The sequence below is a fragment of the Humulus lupulus genome, chromosome 6 (assembly GCF_963169125.1).
Source record: "Humulus lupulus chromosome 6, drHumLupu1.1, whole genome shotgun sequence".
In the NCBI taxonomy this organism is placed as follows: domain Eukaryota; kingdom Viridiplantae; phylum Streptophyta; class Magnoliopsida; order Rosales; family Cannabaceae; genus Humulus; species Humulus lupulus.
In genome coordinates this window covers 9,187,857-9,193,856 of record NC_084798.1, presented here as the reverse complement: position 1 = coordinate 9,193,856, position 6,000 = coordinate 9,187,857, and positions in this window count along the sequence as shown.

Genomic DNA, 6,000 nt, shown 5'->3' with positions numbered 1-6,000 from the left:
CATTATTATTAATGATGTCTCATGTTTGGTTTTAATTAGGTGACCGCTAAGGGACTAAAAGCTGATCGCTCTCACGGGCCGTTCTTTTAATCTTTCTAGCTCGAATCTGAGGTAAGAAAACAGTGTATGAATACAGTTGCACCCTGTACAGGTATATGACATGCATGGTTGGATATTTGAGGCATGTTGGTTGGTATATGTGGAGATGGATTGCATGTTAAATGCTAGTGAATGCTAATTACCTGCTTGAGACACTGACTAGTCAGGGACCGACTCTAAAGTCGATGATCACGCGTTGAATGGCTCTATGGCATTAATGCGGGACCGACCCTAAGGTCGAAGAACTTATAAGCGCTTGCCTGGTCTACGACCAGATGACTATAGCCAAGGTATATGACCCCGGTGACCGTTTGTCACGTGGCTAAGGGACGTTGTCCATAGTTTCGACTCTAGAGTCGTGAGGAAGGTTATGTTGGTGACCAATCACCATGCATCTGTCCTGAACAAACTTATGAATGAAACACTTATCGATTAAGCCCTGGTGACCCTATCGTCACATGGCTAGAAGGAGCGATGCTCATTATTGTGACTTTTGGCTATTGTCACCTATTTGTTGGACTGATAGTCCTGAATGGTTATTATCATCGTTGTTGATATTATATCATGCTTTATTGTGTTTTCTTGCTGGGCCTTGGCTCATGGGTGCTATGTGGTGCAGGTAAAGGAAAGGAAAAGCTTGGCCAGCCTTGAGTGGAGAGCTTAGGTGATGTGATGTACATACAAGGCCGCTTGACTGCCACGGTCAAGGAGTTCTCAGAGGAACTAGGGGTTTACCCTACTTTTGCCGCTTAGGCCGGCGGGGATTGTAAATCAGAAACTGTAGCGACTCTTTTGTATTATAGATATCTTGTAAACATTTTAAAAGGCTCATGAGCAGTTTATTTACTTAATGAAATGTACCCTTTCCTTTTTATTGGTTTTTTTTACCTTAACCTGGTAATAACACTTAGATCACGTTTTTAACCAAAGGACTCGGGTAACGAGTCGAATTTCCGGTTCACCGTTCACCATAACTGTTCTGGGGTAGCCAGGGCGTTACATCAGGACTATGAAGGCCGCAGATCGAGAAGGCATCCAGCTCGGGATACGAGCTGGATGTGGAAGCTATGACATTTTATAAAGTCAACCACGCAATGTAAACGTGCATATATCAGACATCACGTGTCTGATATATCCCTGAATTCTCGGACACGCAGCATGAACGTGCGTATTCAGGCACCCACGACTAGGTTGGGCAGCACGGCCCGTTATCCCCCTTACCTATTTGATTAGACCACACTTCATTTGTCAGGTTTTAGGAATTAATCATGAATGTCACAGAAGTGACATAACAGGTAAGGAGGTCACGGGATGACCCCCCTTACCAACTCCCAGGTGCCCTCTCCTATAAATATGGAGACCCTGGGAGTTGCAAAGGGTTGGATTGGATTATGTAAAGAATATCCTGTAAAGAATATCATAAATATAGCAATAATATTGGCTGGTGGAGTAGAAGGATTTTAACCTTTGAACCACCTAAAAACGTAGTTGTGTCATCAGTCCACTAAAAGATCATTTATCTATTTCGGTTCATTATTAAGCACTAATCTCTTCCTCTTATTTTCTTAATTACCTGTTGGCGAAGAATTGCGTCAACAGTTTGGTGCTTTCATTGAGAGTTAGTTAGATTGGTGCTATCGCAAACATCCAACTATGGTGACCACTCGATCAAGACACGGTAACGAGGCGAAACAACATGATGGGCAGGAGGCTCATCATGCCGCCATCTCCGATGATCAAAATCCTGAAGTCAAGCAGCGGCCGGGCAAGCAGCCGATAGGCCAGGATGACACTGGAAGTTCGGCACCCCGGCCACCTAATCCGAACCCGAATTTTTACACGGCGGTAGAGATGGAGAACGCTCAGTTGATGAGCTAATTGGCGAAAGCTAGTCAGCAGATTAAGGAGGTGTTGGCCTGGTTACCCCCTCTTACAACCGACGATAACGTCGGAAAGAGGCAAGGCGAGACTCGTAAGTCCCGCCGGGGTAATCGGTCCAGGCCTAGCCGCTCGAACAGACCTCCGACGTCCAACTCTATTCCCTCATCGCACCGTCAAGAGGCAAACTTCGAAGAAATACCCAGAGCCGAACAACAGTATAGCCGCTCGGTCCGAACTTCAATTCCCAGCTCACTACCAACCTCGAGCGCGCCCAGGAGGGCTCAAGGGAATTCTAGAAGGAGGTCCGGGGAAGGCTCACAGCACCAGCCCGTCCCCGCCAGCCGTCCTGCGCCTCGTCCAGATCGCCAGGTGCGGGGCCCGCAGGTTGGCAGGGCTGAAAGGCCCTCACCTAACTTGATCCACCCTGATGGAGCCAGGATTGCATCCCCGGTCAGGCATCCTCCGTCACTAATAAGATATCCATCTCCTCCTTGGCCTATCCGAGATATTCCAGCTTATGGAAGCAGCAGGAGAAACCCGCCATCCGCAGGACCTTCCCGTCGTAGCAGGGCGCCCAGAGGGAGCCCGGATCCTCACCCCCAGAGGCAAACTCCAAGCTTCTCTAACGGGAGCTACTGGACCGGCAATCGCCAGAGTGACCTTTCTGGCGGAGACCTGCGTCAACGCTTAAGCTCGGGGCAAAGTCCTCAAGCCACCCCAAGGGGCGACCTACGAGATCGCCTTAACTCTCATAGGGGGGACCCGGTAGGAGGTGGCAGCCATGCTCGCTCAGGGGGAGACCTGTCTGAGGTACGTAACGGCGGGAATGCCCCAAATAACCTATCTCAAGATAGGAGGGGCAATAACCCACCAAATGTATACAATGGATCCGGAGCTGTTGAACAGCCCTGGAGTAACCAAGGAAATCAGGACAAAACCCTTGAGCGCCTGACTCAGATGGAGGAGCTAATGAGGAAGCTCCTGTAGGAGAAAGAGAAAGACAAATATGATTCGGGGGACGAGCTTGAGCTCTTCGCCCCCAGCATAGCAGCAACGGCATACCCACCCAGTTTCCGTATGCCGCACCTGTCCAAATTCAACGGAGACAGAGATCCGTTGGATCATCTGGGGATGTTCAATACCCTGATGATGGCCCACAACATCGGCCCTGAGCTGAGGTGTCTGATATTCCCCTCCATACTGACTGGACTAGCCAGACAGTGGTTCAAACAAAGCAAGAAACAATCAATCAGCTCCTGGAAAAATTTCTCTACTGACTTCAAAAGGGCATTCCGAGCCTCCCAGTCTGCCCGCGTCAAGGCTGACTCCCTGGCTAACGTGAGGCAACAACCCGACGAGCCTTTGAAGGCTTACCTGAGCAGGTTCGCGAATGTCGATGCTCGGGCCAGAGACGCAGATGACAGCACCAAGCTCATGGCTCTGAGAACTGGAATCCTCGTCGGAGGGGGACTCTGGAATGAAATACAAAGGAAGGGAGTCAGCTCAGTAAACGAATTCCTGAATAGGGCCCAAGGATGGATCAACTTGGAGGAAGCACAAGCCTCAGCTGCAGGAACCAGCCAGGTCCCTGATCAGCCCACTAAAGTGGGAACGGAGGTCGTGATAGCGGTCCAGAACGTTACATAGAATAACCAGTTCGGTGGAGGCAAAAGAAAGGGGAGCAGCGAGGGCAACCAGCACGGTCCAAAGAAGAATAAGTCTGTAGACAAATTTAAGCCAGTCTATGCGACTTATACAGAGCTCACCCACTCTAGGGAGAACATCTTCCTAGCGAACTCTGCTCGCCTCCCCTGGAAGAAGCCGGAGCCGTTAAAGCACCAGAAAGGGAAGAGAGACACCTCCAAGTTTTGTTGTTTCCACAACGACGTTGACCACAATACTGATGATTGTAGGCATTTGAAAGATGAGATCGAAACTCTCATCAGAGCCGGCCCCTTGGCTCAGTACGCGCGGAACAGGGTCCCAACAAGCCGGCCTACTCCGGAAGTCCCGGTCAATCAGCCCGGGTCTCGGGTCGATCAAGACGTCCCTCCTCCAGTGATAGAAGGAGAAATATCCACAATCCCGGGAGGTCCGCATTTGGCCGGTACTAGCAGGGTGCCCAAAAGAGGTACGTAAACGAACTCAAGGCGCACACCTCCATGATGTTGTATGGTTTTTCGGGAGAAGGATTAGCGGCTATAGGGATGATCGAGCTGGTGATCACCTTAGGAGAGGGACCTCAGACAGTCTCAAAACTCCTCGAGTTCGTGGTCACCGACTGCCCCGCTGCATACAATGCTATTTTGGGCCGACCCACACTTATAGCTTTTGAAGCCATCACCTCCGTTCACCATCTCGCGCTAAAATTCCCTTCTTCCACGGGGATATGCACGATCCGTGGTGATCAGCTGGCTGCCAGGGAATGCTACAGCATTTCCATGAATGGAAAATCGAAACCTAGGCAGCTAACGATGGCCATCCAAGGTGGAGGAGAGGAATCTCAGAAACCTTTAACTAATCCTGAGATTGAAAAACCTCAGAGCGCCGAGGGGGAAAGTATCATCCTAAGTGAGGATATCGACCCCCGAATAGGCGAGGACAAGTCTGAGCTCCAAGCTATTGAAGAGCTTGAGGAAGTAAACATCGATCCACAAAATCCTTCACGGATGGTCAAGCTCGGGAAAAACCTCTGTAGCAAGAGGAAAGCGGAGCTGATCAAGTTTCTGCAGGATAACCTGGATGTGTTTGCATGGTCACACAAGGACATGGTGGGGATCAGTCCAAATGTCATCATTCACACCCTTCATTTGGATAAGAGCATTCCTGCAAAGTCCCAGAAGCAGAGGCCCCTGGGAACAACTCGGGCTGAGGCCTTAGAAGAAGAAGTAGCCCGGCTCAAGAAATGCAGCTTTATCCGTGAAGCCAAGTTTCTGGTTTGGGTCGCCAACCCCGTGCTGGTCCCGAAGCCCAACAGGAAATGGTGGACCTGCATCGACTTCTCCGACCTGAATAAAGCCTGCCCCAAAGATTGTTTTCCCTTGCCAAGGATTGATCAGTTGGTGGATGCCACGGCGGGGCACGAGCTCATGTCCTTTATGGACGAGTACTCAGGCTATAATCAGATCGCCATGAATCCGGCGGACCAGGAACACACCAGCTTCATGACCCCGACTAACATCTATTTTTAGAAGGTCATGCCATTCGGGCTGAAGAATGTCGGCACTACATACCAGAGATTAGTGAATAGAATGTTCTCCAACCAGATCGGGAAGAACATGGAAGTGTACGTTGATGACATGCTGGTCAAGTCAAATACTGCTGGTAACCATGTTTCCGACCTGGAAGAATGCTTCAAGATACTAAGAGAATACGACATGAGGCTTAACCCTCAGAAGTGCACTTTTGGGGTCGCGTCTGGAAAATTCCTGGGTTTCATTGTCAACACTAGAGGAATCGAGGCGAACCCTGATAAGATCAGCTCATTGCTCGAGCTTCCCTCACCCAGGTCGCGTAAAGACATCCAAGGCCTGACAGGAAGGGTGGCAGCCCTAAATCGGTTTATTTCAAAATCCATCGACAAGTGCCTGCCATTCTACAACCTGCTCCGAGGAAATAAGAAATTCGAATGGACAGAGGAGTGCGAAGGTGCTTTCCTCGACCTGAAGGCACATCTGGCCGAGCCGCCTGTATTGTCCAAACAAAAGGCGGGAGAGCCCATTTTTCTCTACCTAGCTGTCACAGAGGATGCAGCTAGTGCTGTATTGGTCCAAGAAGAAGATCGGGTTCAGAAACCGGTCTATTACATCAGCAAGAGACTTCTCGAGGCTGAATCCCAGTATTCGTTGATGGAGAAATTGGCGTTCTGTCTTATCACGACCTCCCGAAAGCTCAGGCCGTATTTCCAATCCCACTCAATACACGTCATGACCGATCAGTCTTTAAGGAAGGTTTTGCAAAAACCTGAAGCATCGGGACGTCTGTTAAAGTGGGCTATCAAACTCAGTCAGTTCGAGATTT